Source organism: Protopterus annectens, chromosome 6.part0, assembly GCF_019279795.1.
Source record: "Protopterus annectens isolate FY-2018-M chromosome 6.part0, PAN1.0, whole genome shotgun sequence".
Classification (NCBI taxonomy): domain Eukaryota; kingdom Metazoa; phylum Chordata; order Ceratodontiformes; family Protopteridae; genus Protopterus; species Protopterus annectens.
The window spans coordinates 706,310,701-706,330,161 of record NC_056737.1 but is presented as its reverse complement, the minus strand read 5'-3'; the positions used below and the strand labels follow the sequence as shown (position 1 = coordinate 706,330,161).

The window sequence follows — 19,461 nt, the reverse complement described above, 5'->3', positions numbered from 1 at the left end:
GCCAGCATTACCTTTTAGTGTGAAGGCTAGACTCTTGCATACAGAAGGGTTGCTGTTTGTGCAATGTTGCTGTGCACTTCAGTGAGTTTATCCTTTCCCTGCTGAAGTGTGACCATGGAGTTTGTGTATATATAAATGTGGAGGTGAATTGAGGGCTTGCTTTGTCCCCCTAAAAGAAACAGTTATTCTGATCTTTGTGGGTGTGTTGTATACAGAAGTGTTCTTAATCAGTTGTGAATGACCATTCTTTTTGTGAATAATCATGCATCAGTTGCTCGTAGTAGATTTTCCAACTCTGAACTCCACTGAACGACATTATCAGTCCTGTTTGCATTTGTTTTGGAGGGGGATTGATATGCACCTATAATTGCTCTATTACTGGAGTTTATAGCTATAATATACGTAATACATATCCTTTTCAACTTTCTGCCTTAAAAACCCGTGTTTGTGCGGGTTTGTGCTTGTTTTAGCTCAGCAGATCCTGTTTGGGTGTCGTGCATATTACTACATCACCATAAATGAGAAAGAGAGACTTTTTTGCTGATTATAAGTACCTTTTTGGCTTTTTCTTGATTATTTTGCTAACCGCACTTTAAAAATTAATTTTATAGTAGTTCTGCTGTTTTTTCTGTTGCATTTTACTGTTTAAATCGTTTTACTGTTTATGCACTTTATTTCTGCTTAAATTTAAAATTTTAAACTGCATTTACTGTTGTTGGCTATACACTCAAGTGTGATGGCCTTTTCTGTGGATATTTACTGTTAAATTACATTTTTCTGTTTAATTCTGTTTAAAACAAAATACTATCTGTTTGCTCTTTTCCCACCTTTTTCCTATGCTAGAATAGTCCAGATCCCAGATTTGCTGGTTTCAGGACTTTATTTTGTGTTTCTGAGTTGTCCAGACCTTGCTGTGGTAGAGGGAAGTCTTTCTGCTTATTAGTGTGAGTGGAAAGCATTGAGCAGCCTATCTGTCACAAGAGGAGTGGTTTCCAGCTCTGAAATTGTACCTTATTGGCCATTTGAGGCTGATTTCTATCCCTTTCAACTTTCTGCCCTAAAACCCCATGTTTGCGCAGGTTTGTGCTTGTTTTAGCTTAACAGATCCTGTTTGGGTGCCCTGCAGACTACTACAGCACCAGAAACCAGAAAGAGAGACTTTTTGCTGATTATAAGTACCTTTTTGTCTTTTTCTTGATTATTTTACTAACTGCACTTTAAAAGTCATTTTATAGTGGTTCTGCCGTTATTTCTTTTGCAGTTCACTGTTTAAATCATTTTACTGTTTGTGCACTTTATTTCTGCTTAAATGTCACCTCCTTGCTGGCCAGATCCGACCACAAGCTAGTCACCCTACACATCCATATACCCCCCCCCCCATTAAGGAAACCACCATAAAAAACTTCTCCAAAGCCAACTTCATGCTTCTTAAGACAGAAGTGGCAAACTTCACGACACCCATGCAGATGGGAAATAGATACGACTGCTGAATCTTATACAAATGCACTGTATAAGCACATACACGAGTGCAAGGATTGTGCTTTCCCCAACAGAACCAAGACACTATCCTGCAAAAAAAAGGAAGCCAATCTGGTGGTCCCCTGCCATAAACAAAACTCTACAACAGAGGGAAGAAACTGTTGCAAAAAAGAATAAAATCCCATGATTGGAGGAACTCCCTGGTCAGCCTCAGTAAGAGACTGAGATCCCGCATAAAATCCTCTAAAACTAGTTACAGAAATAAAATCACCACTGATTCTAAAGACAACCATAAAGCATTCTACAGCTATGTCAAGAATCTGAATGGCAACTCTCAGATCTGCTCTGAGCTAAAGCACAATGGCACTAGATAATATAGAACCAATTGAAATTGCCAACATCCTGGCAGATCGGTTCAGTGCAAACTTTACGCCCCCTTTCACCCACCAAAAGGCCCATCTCCATACTGGAAGAATGCAAAGCCCCTGTAATCACGGATGCACAAGTAAAGACTGCACTGTCCAAAGCCAGGAACACTGCATCCATGGGACCAGACAACATCCCAGGCTGCATTCTGCATGAACTACAGAACGAACTGGCACCCCACCTAAGTACCATGTTCAGTCATAGCCTCACTTCAGGCTTTGTGCCTACTGAATGGCACACAGCAACGGTTATCCCCACTTCACAAAGGGGGAGCCACCACGGACCACGGGAACTACCACCTCATTAACCTGATGAGCCTGGTCTGCTAGGTCATGGAACGTATCATCTTGGAGCTTATAAACAAAGACATAGGTAACATTCAAACTCTGGACCCCACTCAGTTTGGGTTTGTAAAAGGTAGATCTTTTCTCCTAAACCTGATTGACTTCTTTGAAGCAGTCACCAGAGCCGTGGACGAGGTAAGGTGGTGCACACAGCCTATCTTGACCTCGCCAAGGCTTTCAACACCATCCCCCCTCTGGAATTATAGATAAACTCACTAAACTGGGCATAAATCCCTATGTCACAAGATGGGTGGCCAACTGGCTCACTGACAGAACCCACACAGTGAAAGTAGCCGACTCCAAATCTGACTTCAGACCAGTGACAAGTAGAGTACCACAGGGTTCAGTCCTGGGTCCTCTCCTGATTGGCATCTACTCTCTGAAGTTCAGGCTAACACAGAAGGTCTTTGGCTAATAAAGTTCACAGACAACTGCAAACTAGGAGCCATAATAGAATCGCCTAATGATGTGGACATTCTACAAAGGGGCCTCACTGAGACAGATGTGTGGTGTCAAAGTTATGGCCTGAAGCTCAATGCCAAAAAGTGCATTGTCATCCCCTTTGAGAAGAACTCTGTACCCATGAGCCACCACATATGCAGTAGCCTACTAAACACCGAAAGTGTGATAAGAGACCTTGGGACACAGGTGGACAGAAGTCTCTCCTTTGGTAATCACATCACCACAGTAGTCAGGAAATCCTTCTACATGGCACACCTCATCTCAAAGGGGTTCTCCTCCAGAAAAAAGGAGGTCATTGTTCCTCTCTACTCATCCCTCATCAGACCTTTATAGAGTACAACGCCCCATTTGGTATGTACCTCGCAAGACATCTACAACAACTGGAAAGGCCACAGAAATACCTCATTAAGAGGATTACTGACCTCAAACAGATGCCATATGCAAACAGTCTAAAAAACTCCAGATCTACTCCATCGCATATCGCCTACTCAGAGGCGATCTCTGCCTAACATACAAAGCTATGTCAAACCCAGAGCTATTGGACATGCTACACTTAAAGAAATCCCAATCTCTGTAAGCCACACGCTCCAGGGACCAAACCTTGACACCACAATAAACAGAACATGCTGGAGGGATAGATTCCTGTCCCGGAGACTTCCCATGCTCTGAAACAGACTACCCATTCATGTCAAACGAAGCTCCTCATTAGCCCTCTTTAAGAAGACTCTTGATGATTGGATGGGAAATAGAAAATTCACCCCAGGGAATCACTTCTGCGGCTCTGCTCGACAGGGACACAGAAAAATAATTTTCTTGGGTGACGAAAGCCAGGGAACCTTTTTGGCTGGCTTATATAGGCCCCAGGGCCGATAGCCTAGTACCTACCTATGAACCTATAATTGGGTTCTTTGTAATAAGCAATTGCCATAATGTGTGGAAATGAAAGAGGAAATGTTTGTTTATGAGATGTAATTTGTAGATTTCTTAAACAGTTAACGAGATATAAAATATTATAGCATTTAGACAAAAACTGAGAAACTGAATAACATAAGTGAGTGATTTAGTATTACGAGTAGTTAGCAGCATGCTGGGTAAGTGTGGGTATTCTTCTTCTGTGATATAACAGGAGACTCACAATGCTGAACATTTGGAAATTGTACTGTGGCTGATATTAATTTTGCTGAGGTTTGTGGAAGTTTGTAAAATATTGTCAGATAGTGTAGATGAATAAGGCTGTAAGCTGTAGTTCCTGTAGTACAGGGTTTGATTCCCTCAGTGCTCATGAGTGTACTGCATGGCCTTGTACATATCCTTTAACCAGACAGTGCTTTGGTGCAACTGGGAATTTAAACTTGGCTCCTTACGTGGACTGCATGCCTGGTAACTACCTATTAACGTACTCTGTGAACTGTACAGTCATATTTTAAAAGTGGATGCTCCATTTTTCTTGTTTTTATGGTTTTCTTTGTCTGGTTTAATTAAATCTCATTTACAAAAATACATTGCCTTCATATTTAATGGTTGTGCCATTAAAATACAGCATTCCCAAGATAAAGTTGTTTTCTTTTATAAGAAGGGGGCTAATTCAGAACATAATTTGCTTATAAATAAATAATTTATAATATATTGTTTTCGAAAACCTAGATGCATCCAAGTTACTGGAGCACAAAAAGTTTTAGAGGATTTTTAAATAAAATAAGGACAGTGCTGGCTGCCAGAACACTGCAGAGAATTTTATAAAAATATGATGTCAGTGCAATATTTTCCCATATTTCTTAAAACAATATCTAGGTTTCAGTTTGTGCGCAGCAGCTTGTATTAATCACACAGCTTGCCATTCATAAGCTGTATATGCAAATGAGTAGGGCTAGTACATTGTTAAAAACATATTCCATAGCCCTCACAGCTCACAGAACTAAGCGATGGAATATAGCAGTATGCTGTTCCATACCTGAAGAGTCCAGGTACAGAATAAGTATGTGAATTAATTTCCTCTGCATCATCTGTGATTCTCAAATGTGTGAATTGGGGATTAGAGTGAGCTGGAGGAGATGACAGTTATGGAGCTTCAGTTGTGGACTAATACAGTTAAAGCAGCTCAGAAGTACTCTCCATCCCCAGCAACCTGATGTGATTAGCAGAATATGACTGAGACAGAACAGTAGCATATAAACATTGCACTTCCAAATAAGTACATTAATAATACATAGGTGTACTGAAGCCCACATCGTAGGAGAACAACTGTGTGTACATCAAACAAGAACGTTCATCTATTGTTGAGTAGAGATATGCTTAAGCCCGTAACTGGACTGATTTTTTCCTCTCAAAAGAGGATTTTATTTATTTTTATTTTTGCTAAGTTTTGTTAAGTTAGCTGTGGTCAGGATCTGACATTCTGAACATTCATCCTTATGAATTTCTCACAACTGTTTTCCACTGAAACTGATGTCACTGAGCTTCAGTCAATGGGATCTTCAGCTGCAACAGATCCTTTCCATTACATGTTATGCAAGTTGTCCAAATAATGTTCTTTGCTATGCCTCAGACTCACCAAAACACAAAAAAAAAAGTACAATGAAAAAAAGGGTGAGACTGGCTGGATGTTCCACTGCTTTATTAAAATACACAAAATGTTGTATCCAAATGAATATCCACTTTCGGGTTAAAACCTTGGTCAAAATCACATCAAATCACAGATACAAAAAAAAAAAAAAAAAAAAAAAAAAAAAAATATCAGGAAGTGTTATTTGCTTGCAGTAGCCCTCAGTCAGCCTGATTATCAAAGTCTTGGGTCATGCGTCGGATGCTGTCTCATCTTCCATGACGTCAAGTCGTCTGGGGTATAAAGCATACAGCCGACGCCATTACATCAGTCTTTCTTGCCGTGTGGTGCCCGAAGCAGAAGCAGTTTGTAAGTGCCAGTCGGCCGACTCCTGAACTTTTCGTTTTCGAGTTTCAGAACCGAAGTCTTCAACTAAGCTAAGTTCCCCATTGGGGAACCTTTTTCTTGCTCTAAACTGTTGTCAGTAAAAGTTAACAATTGTATTTCTTGTGGAAAGCAAATACCTCATTAAGATTTTCATTCGTATTGCATTCCTTGCTTAGGCCCAAACCACAATGTATGTCGCTGTAGGTTTAGTGCATTATTCAAACCTCAAACTATTCATCATCGGTTTATTTACGCTTCTAAATATTTTGGTACTCGGTTCAATTATCCAGAAATGGCTTTGGTAAGCCACCCGGCTACCGACATTCTGAAAAAATGCAAAGATAAAGGCAGAGACAGATTGCATAGGTCCAAAGCTGCCGACGACGCTTCTCCTAAGCTAGTCGCCAGTTCGCTGGTACTCAGTGAGACGCTTTCGCAGCCCCTGATATCCGCTACTTCAGATTTGCAGGCCTCTACTGAGACCCATTCAGAGTCCAGTATGCCGCGAGATGCTTCTTCGACTGTGGAACCTGCAGATGTCTGGCAGGCACCGGCTTCTGAGGGTGTATGCAGGCCTACTGACTTGCATATTAAACCAATGCTGTCTTCTTCCTCAAAGCCCAAAACTGGATCCATGCCTAGAAAACTGATGCCCAGACCGCATGGTCAGGCCCTTATGCCTAAAAAACAAATGATAAGAATGGCTTAAAACCTTATTACTCTAATCAGGGGAAGCCACCCTTCCCCCTCTAAGAGACCTAGGACTGATTTTCCTTCTGATTCTTTTGATCAGGACTCTGAAATGTCTGTTTCCTCTGATGACCAGGATTTACCCTTGTCTACCTATGAGGATTCTGGTGCAGAGGACTCCATTCCCTCTACTTCCCCTCCAGAGGATTTCTCTTTTGGTGAAACCTTGCATACTCTTAGGGAGCATTTTCGCTAGGAGAGATGGGATTAATCTGACTCCAAAAAGAGGCTTAGGGATTTCTTAGTCCTGCCCCAACACAGGCCTTTGGCCATCCCTCTTGTACTGGACATTGTTGATGATGCCTTCTTGGAATCTAGCCTGGCCCCTGACTCTTTACCTCCTGCTCCCAGAAAACCTGATAGGTATTACAGGGTTCTGACTCTCACAAGTTCCTCTTTAAAAATCCTACTGCGGATCCTGAGACTATTTCACAGGGACCCAAGGGCATTAAGGCTACTACTGCCAAAAATCCTACCCTCTCTGATAAAGATTCCAGGGCGCTGGATAGATGGGGCAAGAAGGTATACATTTCTGCAACCTTGGCCATTAGGACCTTAAAGTGCCAGTTTCATATGTTAAAGTATCAGCAGCATATTATTGGACTGCTTAAACAGAAAATTATGTTGATTCCTGACTGTGCTGAAAGTAAAGATTTATAGGATTTAATGCATTCTGCTGAACAAGTTGGAAAGCATACTTTGCAATGTGGTTTTGATTCATTAGAGGCATCTTGCAGGGCTGCTGTCACTGGGTCTGTACTTAGAAGTTATGCTTGGCTTAAGGAGCAGTCTTTGCAAATCATGTTAAAGCTAAATTGCTGGATGCTCCCTTAAACCAAGACTGCCTGTTTGGTAACATGCAGAAGAAGTACTTAAAAGGATGGAGGAAAAAGCTAAATCTATGCAAACTGTTAAAGATGTCCTGCAAGTACAGCCTCCCAGATTTAGTAGGCATTGGCCCTCTAAGAACTGGCCCTTTCCTGCCTCTTCCAGGCCTTCTCAGTCCAAACCCAGAACCAGCAGAACACCCAGGCTTCAGTCCCAAGGTACTCACAAGACTAAGCAGTGGGGGGCTCCCACTTCCAAAGCCTGGAGTAGTAAGACTCCCCCTATGGTAAACTGTCTCAATGACTTAACTTTAAACCTTCCAAGCCCTGCACAACTGTGACTGTTCCTTTAGGGGGAAAGATTGCCCTGTAGGCAAAAAATTGGGAATTCATTACCCAGGACAAATGGGTTTTAAATATAGTTTCCCAAGGATACAGATTCCACTTCCATTCCTTACCAACCCCAAATGGTTGGGTAGATCTACCCCCAAATCAGTGGGCAGAGGCTCAAAAGCAAGTTCTCTCTCTTTTAAACATTAGGGCTATTCAACCTGTCCCAGAAGAAGAATGGGGACAAGGTTTTTGGTCAAGACTTTTTCTGGTACCCAGAAAAGACATTTCCTGGTGTCCTATCTTGGACCTGTCTATTATAAACACATTTTTGGTAATTCCAAAATTCAAGATGCTAACTCTTCATCGGCTGCTTCCTATGCTAGGCAAAGATGCCTGGTTGGCAACACTTGATTGAAAGGCAGCCTACCTGCACATCCCAATAAGGGAGTCTTGCAGAAGATACCTACACTTCAGAGCAGGCTACATGCACTATCAGCTCTCTGCACTGCCCTTTGGCTTATCTACTGCACCCAGGGTATTCACCAAGTGCCTAGCTCCAGTCATTATATTTTGCAGGCAAGTAAATATTCAAATATACCCATACCTGGATGACTGTCTAATTCAGGCAGAAAGCCAGGACATACTACTAAATCATCTGGCATTTGTAAGAAAATTGTTAACTTCTCTGGGGTACACCATAAATGAAAAGAAATCACATCTGGTACCCTGTCAACAAATTGTATTCCTGGGAGCAAGCTTGAATACAACTTCCCAGATGGCCTACCTTACGCCAGAGAAACAAGTTCATTTGACAGCCTACTTCAAACTACTGGCCACAAAGACCCAGCTATCTGCAAGGAAAATACTGCAAGCCCTTGGTTTCATGGCCTCCTGCATTCTACTAATTCCATATGCAAGACTGCATATGAGGAAACTACAATGGTATCTAAAAAGCCTATGGTGTCAACATTCTCAGGATCTTGAATCAATGATTCCTATCATACCTTGTCTACAGATACAGTTCATTTGGTGGACAGAGGCCTGCCACCAAAACAAGGGACTGCCATTCACTCTACCCCCTGCCACCCAAACCCTAACAACAGACACACCTGACTATGCATGGGGGGGCTCACTTGGCAGGGAAGTGCATTCAGGGCAAATGGAACCCAAGTCAAATGCACCTGCATATCAATCAAAAAGAAATGTTAACTGTACAGAATTCTCTGACAGCCTTCAAGGACCACATTCTTCCAGGACAATTATTGGTAAAGATGGACAACACCACTGTTATGCGGTACATAAACAAGCAGGGAGGAACCCAGTCATATCCTCTCTGCAGACTAACCATGGCTCTGTGGAACAAAGCCTTGAGCTACCACGTGCACCTACAGGCTCTGCCAGGAAAGCTAACTACACTCGCAAACGACCAAAGCAGAAATCTCATGGACCCACACGAGTGAAAACTGGAACCAAAGATATTCAACATGTTGAAAAACAAATGGGGGAGCCCAGAAATAGACCTGTTTGCCTCCCCCCAGAACTACCAATTGGACAAATTCTGCACAAGGACTCCCCACAAACAAACTTGCAAATTGGATGCCCTGTCCTTCACCTGGAAAACCAGTTTACGCCTTTCCCCCTTCTGCCTCTCCTCTCCAAGGTACTACTAAAGGTCAAACAGGACAAACCAAGGACAATACTGATTGCACCAGACTGGCCATGCCAACACTGGTACCCCCTCTTGCTCAGCGTGGCACTGCTGGCACCATGACACCTGCCTCAGACTCCTGCCCTGCTGTTCCAGCAGGAGGGCTATATTCTGCACCCACAGCTTCAAACCCTGAACCTGGCAGCCTGGCTAATAACCTGATTTCTCCGTTACCATCCCTCAGTAAGCAAGTGATGGATGTCATTCTGGAGGCAAGGAGGCCTAGTACTAGAAAATTCTATGCTGAAAAATGGAAAAGATTCTGTTCCTGGAGCCAAACTCAGGGGATGAGCACAGCAGCACCCAGTTTACCTCAGATTCTCCAACACTTGGCTGAGACGCTTCACAAGGGCCTTTCCTTTTCCTCCATCAAAATTCATGCCTCAGCCATTTCAGCTCATTACAATACAGAACCACCCCTCTTCTCTCATCCACTGCTGAAGCAGTTCCTCAGAGGGGCCAAAAACTTAAGGCCTCCCAGGAGAGCCCCTCCTCCAGCCTGGGACCTCAACTTTGTACTGGAAAAGCTCACTTTACCTCCCTTTGAGCCAGCTGCAAATGCAGAGTTGAAATTCCTTTCTTGGAAAACACCCTTCCTTCTAGCCATCACTTCAGCAAGAAGGGTATCTGAATTACAGGCTCTCATGGCAGTGGAGCCTTTCATCATCTTTCATGCGGACAGGGTGTCCCTCATGACCAATCCCTCCTTCATGCCCAAGGTGGTATCCAGTGTGGCCCTTAATCAGTCCATTCATTTGCCAACCTTTTTTTCTAATCCACAGAACAAAGGGGAATGAATACTGCACTCCTTGGACATGCACAGACAACTTAGATTTTACTTGGACAGGACTAAACCTCTCAGGAAATCTGAACAGCTGCTGGTTGCATTTGCTGCAGGGGCAGGGGGAAGGTCATTTAAAGCAAACCATTTCTAAGTGGATAGGCCACTGCATTCATTTCTGCTATAAGCACCATGGAAAACCTACCCCACAGGGGATAAGATCACATTCAACCAGGGCTGCATCTACCTCTATAGCCTTTCTCAGAGGTGTCCCTACCAGGGACATCCTAGAAGTTGCTACTTGGAGTTCTGTAAATACCTTCACCAAGCATTACCACTTGCCAACTTTTTCTAAATCCAGAGCTGGCTTTGCCACTGCAGTCTTGCAGGGTCTTATAGCTGGTCCTAATGCTATCTAATTACCTCCTTCCATCCTTAGCTTTGGGAATCTACCCAAATGTGATGACTGCAACAGTGAAACACGAAGAACATAGTACAGTTGTGTACACTTACCATAAATATAGATGCTTGAGTGTATTCACGGTTGCAGTCCTGGTTACCCTCCCTCTAACCCCCTGACTTCTATTGACTATATCTCTATTCTTGTTTGCTATGCTTAAAGCTTTTTGGTGTATTTGCTTTTTTGGTTGTAGGTGTAACCTTGTATATAATTGCTTCCCATTATGGGGGCACCTGACATCTGGGGCAAGAAAAACTGATGTAATGGTGTCGGCTGCATGCTTTATACCCCTGACGTCATGGAAGATGAGACAGCATCCGACGCAGGACCCAAGACTTTGATAATCAGGCTGACTGAGGGCTACTGCAAGCAGATAACCCAAATGGGATGACTGCAACAGTGAATACACTCGAACATCTACATTTATGGTAAGTATACACAACTGTACTTTATGCAGTCACTGCAATATAGACTAACATATCTAAGAATCACTTTGACCTTGAGTTTGTAGTTGGTAATACAGCTTTTTGTGACCCTCTCTCTCTCACTACTGGACTGCTGCTGTCAAAGAATAGCATTATTTGTTGCTGCTAATAAATACAGACTGATCAGTGACATGGGTCTATATCACTTCATCAAAAGCTTAATTTTGCAAATGCCTATTCATCAAACCCTAACTGTTGCAACACTCTTTCATTGAACATTTACGTCATCAAAACTTTTTCCTAGGGAATGAAACTACTTGGCCACCAGAGCAATCATAAAAAACAACACATCATTTTAAACTAACCAAGGTGGGGTACTTTGCCCACCATACACCCCCAACATGGGGGGCATAGTCCCCACACACCCCCAATTATATATACAGATTCTGAGATTGCATTACAGTGGGGAAAAGGGCAAATTTGTAATGATGGCCAACTAACTCCCTTCCCTAGGAAAAAGTTTTGATACTGTAAATGTTCAATGAAAGGGTGTTCAGCTATTAGGGTTTGATAAGTAGGCGTTCGCAGAATTAAGCTTTCAGTAGAGTGATAGGAGTCTCAATGACAATTACTACCAATATGCATTTGTGGAATACTCCAGTATACTTCTGTGACACTTGTTGCCATACCCAACAATGCAGATACCACAGTAACATCATGACACTGCTGTGTATCCTGCTGTGCTTCTTATGGACCAGGCACAGATTTAACATCACTTCAGTGGTTTCATTACCCCAGGTAGTTGTCCCCAGCAACAGTGCAGGTCGAGGAATACATTATGGAGGATAACTCTCACAGCTTACATAATGCATTCTGGGAGTTGTGGTGAGGCAGTATAATGTAGGCCTATATTAGAGTAAATGTCATCTATGAAATACTTTAATGCTTGCATTTATCCAGTGAACAATATCCGCACTTATTGTACTGCACTTTCTGCATGGTTTATAAATACTCCTCAGGTACTTACAGTTGGGTATCTACCATATGTAGAGACATTCTTTTTGAGTTTTTCATAAATGTCATGTAGACTACCCTTCAAACAGTACATCTCCAAGGTCTCTGAACATCACTGTCAAGCAGTACAACACAAACCTATTAGGCATTCATTCAGATATTCCATCTTAAACAGCCTATTGAGGCAACGTAATACTATTTTGCTGAATAAAATGATTTATAAATCAGTTAGTGAAACATTTATTACAAAGTTACTATAGTTAGCAGTAACCTCTAACTCCAGAATCCTTTAAATGCAAAGAACATAATGCATCAGATCAAAAATTGCCAAAAACAGTGATAATGACGCAACCTTCTTACCGGTGATCGCTGGTAAAGGGTTGTTATGTTTCTAAATGTTTTAAAATGCATCTTAGCAAGTTTTCAAGCAAGGAATCACTGACTGTAGCTCTTTTGACAATATGTAATGGTTTCAAGAACCAGTCCATCTAAACTTTTCATACATTTAGTTTAAAATCCTTTCAGTGTGAAGCATTTATAGTAGGGAGACTGTCAGCCATAGAGAACAAACTCTGTGATCACTGCCTCATCAAGGCAAAAGCAGACATTTCATCTCATTTTGCGATAGCTGCTCAACTTTTCTGTTGGTGAAATATAACTCATGATTGAGTTCTGCATGTAGCCAAGAATGATGAAACCAAGGTTAGAATAAATCACTCAGAATCTGAATTAGTAGGTCTGCTTAACATATATTGTAACATCTTCATAAAGTTGTTACAATATATGTCACATGAGTAGACATTTTTTAGTTATTATATAAATAAAAGCAAAACTATACCAAATGCCTCAAAAGTAGTGTAAAAACAAAATATTAAAACAAAGCACTACAGTGTAAAACAAAAAAAAAAAGAGGTCGGCACCACCAAATGTTTTAACGATTTAATGCTCAGAAATGCAAGCATTAAGCACTTTCAGCCGTAACACAAAGACCTTCTTCAGAATAAAAAAGTCTTGTTCACCTCAACTTTAAATACTGCCACCAATTAAAACTAACCAATCAACTACTTTCAAATAACCCAACAGCAATAATAATACAATGTGAAAAACTTTTTAATAAATATTCATTGTTAAAACTCTAAATACATAAACAGATATTATTTTCATTTATCATAATAACGTGCAAAACTGCTTTATAATTCAACCCAGGTGCATTATATGCATTAAGTTATATTTGCCACTTATGTTCTTGTGTAATTCAATTCCCCCTCCCTATCACCGTTAAAATTGCTAGGCACATAGTCAATAACAGTAAAATAAAATTTCTTGTAATTGTGGCATACCGAGGTGTGCTTAAATAATGCATTACCTGTGTTTTTGTTTCCAATGGCATACAGGTGTTGATACATTCTTCTCAGCTGTCTGTTAGTTTTACCAATGTAAAATGATATGCATGCAGAACGCATAGCTAAATGCACCACAATAGTTGACCCACAGTTAAATGCTCCTGGTACCTGCCAAATCCTACTGTTGGTACTCACTTCAAAGTATGGACCTTCTGCTATGTATCTACAAAAACTGCAACTCATGCACTTGAAAGTGCCTCTTGTTTTCACTTCACTTCACTGAAATGGTGATTCCCTTCTAACATCTCTTTAAAATGTCTTGCTCTCTTATTGATAAAAGAAGGGGCAGACCATAAAACTGACCTCACACCACTGTTGACTCCTAAAATCCTCCAATTATTTTTTTATAATTCCCTTGATGGCTCTACTATTGATACTAAAAACCAAGGCCATGGAGATGGACCAATCCTGCAAACGTTGAACATTAACATTAGTATAATTGTTAAATGTTTCACCCATCAATATCTCTTTCACTACCCCTGAAGGGTACCCCCTGTGCTTGAACCTGAGGTGTAACTCATCCACAAATTTGTCTAAGACTACAGTATCAGTGGTCAACCTTTTTAATCTTACCAACTGACCTTTAATGATGTTGTGCGTAACATAGGTTGGGTGCATACTTGAATGATGCAACAAAGTATTACTTGCCACATTCTTGTAACTAATAATAGAACCTTACACCCCTCAGTTTGCTTAAACACTTTTAAATCCAAAAAACAAGCACTGGAAATATTCCAAACATAGCAAAAACTCAAAATAAATAAATAAATAAATAAGCACGTACTATTGCTCATATGGTCAACAAACTGCTCCAGTTCAGCTGCTGTTCTCCTCCAAACAAAAAATAAATCATCAATAAACCAATAATATAAAAACATTTTGTCTCTCCCCTCCAACTGGGATAAAATGCTAGTCTCCCAGTAGGCCATAACTAAATTTGTAAAATTCAGGGCTATCCTTGCATCCATGGCCACACTCCTTGTTTGCAAAAAATACTCACTTTCAAAAACAAAGTCATTGTTGGTCAAAATATATTCTATACAATCCAACATGAATCTACACTCCCCTACTTCAAAATCATTGCTTTTAATTAACATATTCCCAACCTACTTCATGTGGGATACATCTATACAAGGACTTAACATCCACTGCCACTCAGGTCCCACAGTTTTATCCTTAATTTTGTTTAAAAAATTTTGAGAATCCCTAATAACAGAGTCACACCCTTGAACAAGTTTCAAAAGGGTCCTATCGATTAATTTTGAGAGGTTCTAACTTGGAGGCTGGTGCTGAAACAATGGGCCTATAGGGAGGATTTTTGTCACCCTTATGTACTTTGGGTATACCAAACAAACTATCTATTTTTGGTTTAAACACCTGAAAATAAGCCAACATAAACTCATATATAACCCCCTCCAACTAACTTTCATTCAGCCATAAATCAATGTGTTTGTAAGCCTTATATACATCTCTTTTGGACACTTTTTTGTAAAATTGGTTGTCCATAAGTAGTGTGCATACCCTTAATATAATCATTCTGATTAACAACACCCATTGATTCCCCCTTTGTCTGCCTTTCATTACCTTAACAGAAAAATCTTTTTTTGATAGACATAAAACATTACCATTCATCTTCAGTCAAATTGTAAAATTTGTTGCTACTTCCTTTACTCAGTAACTCCCTCATTTCTGTCTTACAAATATCTTCAGAGATCTTGATAGTGGGATTTAAAGGGGGATTGTAAACACTTGGAACAACAAAGTCACTTTTGATTTTAGTGTTATTGTCCCCAAAAAGCAGCCTGTTTGAAGTAGGGGAGTGTAGATTTATGTTGGATTGTATGAAATATATTTTGACCAACAATTATTTTGTTTTTGAAAGTGAGTATTTTTTGCAAACAAAGGGTGTAGCCATGGGGGGCAAGGGTGGCCCTGAATTATGCAAATTTAGTTATGGCCTACTGGGAGACTAATATTTTATCCCAGTTGGAGGGTAGATACAAAATGTTTTTATATTATTGGTTTATTAATGATTTTTTTGTTTGGAGGGGAACAGCAGCTGAATTGGAGCAGTTTGTTGACCATATGAACAAAAGTACGTGGTTTTTTTTTTTCTGTGTTTGGAGTATTTCCAGTGTTTGTTTTTTTGGATTTAAAAGTTTTTAAGCAAACTGAGGGGTGTAGGTTAGGTTCTATTATTAGTTAGTAAGCGCAACACCCTCGCAAGTATGGCAAGTGCAAAGGCCCAATAACCAGGATATCAAATTTGAAAATAGGCCAGCACAACAGTGTGGTTAAAAAAGACAATTTAATACCTTATATTGGCAAAAGTAAACACATGAAGGGCCGGGAAAAAGTACCCAACCCCCAAAAGTAAATCAGATCGGTTTCGGCTACGTCAGTCTTCCTCAGTGACAAACCAAATACACTTACACATCCTAATAAATAGGAAAACAATTAACAAATGTGGATTTTCATTGGTCCCTTAAAGATACTAATTTAATTTAGGTGGAAAAAGACCACCCAACTTGATTGTCCACATTTTTTCTTTAGCATTAAGAATTGAATGCCAACCAGACTTATTATTTCTGTTGTCTTTTATTTTGTCAATAATTATGAACCTGAAAGAGGCTGTACTATGTTTTAGTTTGCATTTATAAAGGTCGTTAGACTGTCTTTTATTTCTAATATCACTAACATGTTCAGAAATCTGTAACCATAATGGTCTGGATGTTTGCCCCACATAAAAAGCAGAGCAAGAACATGTAACAAGATAAACCACCCAATCTGAGCTGCAGTTTGCTAAAAAGGTGATATCATAAACGATGGCAGTATTCTTGCTTGTGAATTCCTTCGATTTCACAACCATCAAGCAATTTGTACAGTGCCCACAGGGGATGCACCCATATACTATGTCCCCTGTAATAGTTTATTGTTGATTAATAATTGTAGGATCCTGATATCATTTGTAATGGCTAAAATGTGACTCTGTTTGTCTGCTCCGAAATGAAAATAGTCATCTATTGCATAGAATCTCAAATTATGATCTGCCATCAAAATATTCCAGTGGCTCTGATCAATATCCATAAGTACCCCTGTGTTCCTACCAAAGGTTGTAACCAACCTAAGTTTAGATTTTTCAGCAGGTTGATGTATCCTGTAACTCAAAAGATTCTTTCTGTCCTGACCAGAGGCCCACTTGCTTGCAGAAATGATATTTCCAGTTTTGTAACCTCTATCCATAAATCAATGAACAAGATCTTTCCTAAAATGTTTATAGGTTTCAGTATCAGAGCATACTCGTCTGATCCGAAGAAATTGAGACTTAGGGATGTCCCGGATGATATGTTGGGAGTGCTGTATCCTGCATCTACCAAAAAACATAGGCCATGAAAATATAGCACATTTTTAGTGAGTACACGCTCTGTGAGACAAACCAGAAATGTGTTAAAACCTGGCTGGTATAGTTCACATTTGTCCAGCCAGTACTGTAATGCCTGCAAACCCACCCAATGTGGAATATTAGTATATAGGGCCGTGACATCTAAGGTGCAAAGTAACCAACCTGGTTCCAGTTGCATATTGGAAATAAATGTCCAAAAATTGTGTTGTATCTTGTATGCAAGCTCGAATACATCCCAAAAGGGGTTGAAGATATTGGGTCAGAAACAGTGATAGGGTTCTGAAAGAGAATCCCTGCCCAACACAATAGGTCTGCCAGGTGGGTTGATGAGGTCCTTGTGAATCCTGGGTAACAAGTATAAATATTGGGATTTGGGATCCTGTACCGTAAGATAATAGAGATCCGAATCAGTAATGATACCCTCTTCCTTAGCTCTTGATAGAAATTCATCAATTTCTACTTTAAATCTGGGAGTTGGATCCAGAGGCATATACATGTAGTATCTGCCATCCTGCAACTGCTGCATAGCCTCATTATAACCTGTCCCAGTCCATGACCACCACCACTCGTCCTTATCGGCCCAAAGGATTACCAGATTCTTATTATTTTTCCGATTAATCACTACCGGTTGTTCCATCTTTGAGAGATTGTGGGAGAGTATGGAGTGTTTATGAGAGCCGAAGTGTAGACTGGCTATGTCAATGTATCAAGCCAGGCTAACTCGAATGTGTAAAAATCTGTTAACCAGTTTACTGTGTAATTTAATTTAATCCTGACTTGTGCTCAGGACTAACTGTAACCTGTGTAACTTGTTTAACTTGCTTACTTATGTAATCTCTGTAAATAGTCTGTTTGTAATATGTAATGCTGGTATTATGTAATGCTGTATCTGCTTACCCTTTTAGCTTTGCTCCCCGGGCCTCCGCTGAAAATGGACATGCATCCAGTCGGACTATCCCGGTCAACAAATGTAAAATAAAAATAAAAAAATAAATAAATAAATAAAATGTTTGAGGATGCTAGATCGAATTATAGCAACCTGTGGATACATGGGAGGCATGAAAGCAGATTTATGACATTTAAATACATTTTTGTTAGCAGAGGATTCAGAGCCAAAAAAATCTTAAATTTAGCAGATGACAAAAAGAGATCACATCCTGAGCCAAGGAATCTTCTGAGGCAAATAAAATGGGGACAAAACTAAGCCCTTTATTCAATATTTCTATTTCAACCTCTGAGAGAGGTACAGAAGAGATGTTATGAACATTAGTACACTTATTTACCGTTGAGTCATGATTTTCAGAAAGCTCTCCAGATTGCTTATTTGCCCTGTGTTTCCTGCTCCCTCCCCTGGTTCTAACCCTAAAGGATGGTCCAGATTACATCTTTTGGGAGTGAGTGAATCTAGGGGGTGGTTTCCATCCACATCTGTAATGGAGGATGATTCATCCCCCAAAGTTCCACTGGAAATCATCCTAGATTTCTTCAGGATGGATTTGGGTCTCTTTCTTTTATGAAATTGAGGTCTGCTGTCAGCAGTATAAATTTAACATTCTTATACGTTTCAGTTGGTTTCCCCTGTTGTTAGAGACCCATATCCCGATAGAATTTTTTCATCTTTTTATCTTTCAGTTAGTGTTCTAAATTAAGTAACTCAGTGCTAAGCTCATTTAAACAAGACATGAAATATGGTAGGGTCTCTTTGGGTTTGGTATCTTCACAGTAAGATTCTACCTCCATAAATCATTGGTTCACAGTTCATTTGTAGTATGACGTTAGGGCATCTACAAAGCCCGTAGCAGCTCTTTGTTGAACCTGTGGCCATTCTTCAAATAGGATTGCATCCCTGTTTGAACTAGGGACTGTGTTCTAACCCTTAAACCTCTAGGATAAATCCCCTTCATCTGATAAGCTTTACACAATTTCAGATGCCAAACATTTGTTCTAAGTATTTTCTTGTTTCTTGTGAGTTTTTGGAAAGGCAGTTTACAATGATTGGATGGATCGTTAGTATTGGTATTGTCCATGTTTGCTTTATCTATAGGTTCCAACGCAAAAACCTGCAAATCATCTTTGTCAGAAGCTAAACCTTTCAAAATAGAGACCAAATCCATGATTAATACAAAAATAGATGTCTGTGAATATATTTGTGATTATGATGTAAGGCCAAATCTGGACAAGTAATACTGTAATATCCCCATATAACAATAATAATATGGGTCCAAAAGTCATCAGTTTGGAGCAACCATTAGTCAACAAGAAAGTGTGTCAACCCCAACAAATCAAACCCAAATGACACACAAATGGCTGTGGTTAATCCCAGTACGATGCCTCAGAAAAATAATTATACCTATAGTTCCCAAGCACTCCAACAATGCAACCAAGCATAAGGAACTATGACAGTAGAGGAACCATAATAGCCATCCCGTATTCAAAACAAACAATATCGTGCAACCACGATCAACATAAGCTTTTGAATAAAAATCCGAGATGCTATGTTCCCCTACAAAATGCCACCACAGGTTGCTACCATTAGTTTACCACACTACATAAATTGTTTATAGAATAAACAAGGGAACCATAATAGCCCTCGTGTATAAGTCTAGGCCCTTATGTAAATGTCCCAAAAAGTCACTCTATAGCAATAAATACAAGTTGTTAAACCACGCGATGCTACGTCCCCTTTAAACGATGTAACTATCGATTGGTGACTGGCA

General features: G+C 40.1%; 1 protein-coding gene across 1 annotated transcript in view; it reads left to right on the top strand.

The window, feature by feature from the left end:
* SYNE2 (spectrin repeat containing nuclear envelope protein 2) overlaps nucleotides 1–19,461 on the top strand; it is a 3,814,665-nt gene that overhangs the window by 496,399 nt on the left and 3,298,805 nt on the right. The gene's annotated exons all lie outside the window — the stretch shown is intronic.